Source organism: Belonocnema kinseyi, unplaced genomic scaffold, assembly GCF_010883055.1.
Source record: "Belonocnema kinseyi isolate 2016_QV_RU_SX_M_011 unplaced genomic scaffold, B_treatae_v1 SchBZDm_2769;HRSCAF=3037, whole genome shotgun sequence".
In the NCBI taxonomy this organism is placed as follows: Eukaryota; Metazoa; Arthropoda; class Insecta; order Hymenoptera; family Cynipidae; genus Belonocnema; species Belonocnema kinseyi.
In genome coordinates this window covers 175,362-177,823 of record NW_022874908.1, presented here as the reverse complement: position 1 = coordinate 177,823, position 2,462 = coordinate 175,362, and positions in this window count along the sequence as shown.

Below are 2,462 nucleotides of genomic sequence, written 5' to 3'. Positions count from 1 at the left end.
AAAAAAATAAAAAAATCTACTCTCACCATTTTCTGAAAAATTTAGTTCTGAATTTTTCAAAAAAAAAAATTCTAAAATCGGTGCATAATTGCGTTCTAAATGGCATTTTGAACCTCGTTTTCCGATTTCACCCCACTGTGCGGTGGCACGGCGTTCGAGCCTGCCGATTGGTTGCGAGATCGAAAACGAAGTCGCAACTGAGCGGCGGGGGTCATCAGCCAGGGCCCGCGCTCCTCGGTCTTCACGCGTCAACTCTACTCTGACTTAGCCTAATATAAAATTAATAAGTTTTTATTGAAAATTAAAAATAGAAATAATGGCTTAAAAATTATGCACTTTTAACATTATTGCTAAAACGAACCCAGCTTCACTTTTCAAAAAGAACCGTGGAGCTGGGCGAAGCAGAAGTGGTCGTTCGAGTTTTACGTAACATTATTTAATATTTAAAATTTAAACAAAAGGTATTTTAACTGAATTATTACCCATGAACGACCCCTTCGCTTCCTGCCTTAATTAACACTATTCAAATTGTCCCAAACATGCTTAACCCCTACCTATCGTTACACTCCCTTACTTAATTACATTATTAATGTACGTGGGTGTGTTTTCAAAAAAAAAAAAGAAGAAAAAACACACGTACGACATTCTGCTTGCTTTGACGGACTTGCCAGAGGGAGCTTTCTGATGGTAATTTATCTTGTTTTAAAGAAAAGGAAGAAAGAGTTTATATGTTAAAATCCTTGTTGAGATCCCCGGCATTACGTACCTTGGCGTTTAAGAGAGAGAGAGAGAATAAAGAGAGAAAGAAGATAGAGAAAGGGAGGAGTTGTGGCGTATGGGAGGGAAAGAGAGAACGCTGGCGTTCGTGACTGGCTCTACACAGATGTTTTCGTTAGCGTTGTCAGCACGGCCTTCGCACGTGTTCGCAAACTGTCAGAGCCAGGCCGAGGAATTTGGAAGCAATTAGGAAGAGTCCTAATTGCAAGATGAGTCACATGGGGTGAGCAAACTCGTTTAGAGAATCCGTAAAATCGTCATCCGGTCACGTAGGACCTTCATTCAAATTGCTCGTTTAGGAAAATTTGAGTGGAGGTCCCGTAGCCCAGTGCTATGATTTTACGGTTCTCAACCTATGTTTCTTGACATACAACAGCCCTTAATTATAGTTTGGTGAGATTTATAATTTGTGCATAATTTATATAAAGGATGGTTTTTTAGTATTAGGGGTGGCTTTGGAAAGTAATTTTTGGTAGTTTTGGAGAGCATTAAATGAGCCCTTAATTATGTGATAGGACAAAACTCGATTCAGCGTTTATTTCACATGAGGTTCCGTCAGCTTAACATTAAGCTAGCGTAACCGTGGTTTTTAAAAAAAATAGGGGAGCATTAAGTTTATGAATCGGAAATTGAATTAGCATTAAATTAATCCTTAATTATAGTATGGACAGATTTACCTTTAATTATGTGATAGGATAAGACTCGATTCAACGTTTATTTCACATGGGGTTTCGTCAGCTTAAAATTAAGCTAGCGTAACCCCCCTTTTTAAATTTTGCAATAGGGCATTAAATAAGCATTAAATGAGCTCTTAATAATTTGATAGGCCAGAACTCGATTTAATATATATTTCACGTTAGGCTCCGCCAGCTTAACGTTGAGCTAGCGTAAGCCCTGGTTAAAAAAATAATGCAGCATTAAATTTGGCAATAGGATATTAAATTAGTATTAAATGAGCCTTTAATTATGAGATAGATTCCAACTCCATTCGAAGATGTGGTTACGTTTAGCTTAACATACCTTCATTCGCTCCTCTAGCACCCTCCACCTCCTTCATCCATTCTTCTCCTAATCCATCCTCCCCTAGAATCTTAAACACATTCTCTTGCCAGCTTCCTTTTTCTTCCATTCCTCTTTTATATCCTTCCCGTACATGCTCCCATCTTTCCTCCTTGCATTCACATATTCTACACTTTCTGTTATCTTCTTTTTCCCAGTACTTCCCCTCCCTTACCTCGATCCGCAATCTAAATCTTGCTATTCTGATCCACCTTCTTTCTCCCTATCCCTTTTCTAAATACTTTGGCATTCCTTCCTTTTTTATCATCTTATACCTTCTTTTCCCTATTCCCCATATCTGCTTCATTACCCCTGCTGCTTTTTTATCCTATCTCCTATATGAGCTGTATGATCTCCATTCGTTTGCAATATATATCCCAAATATTTAGACTCTTTTACTTCTTCTAACTTTATTCCCTTCATCTCCCTGTCTATTCTTTCTTCCCTCCCCCTCCTTTTCTAAACCTCATTATCTTCGTCTTTTCTACATTTACATTCAGCTTTTCCCATCTAACAAGGAAGGCACCCGAGGTATACCTCACCGATTTTCTTGAAATTGTGATATGTTATAGAACATCAAAAAATATTCGACACGTATTTTTTTATACGTGCCCATAAGTCCATTT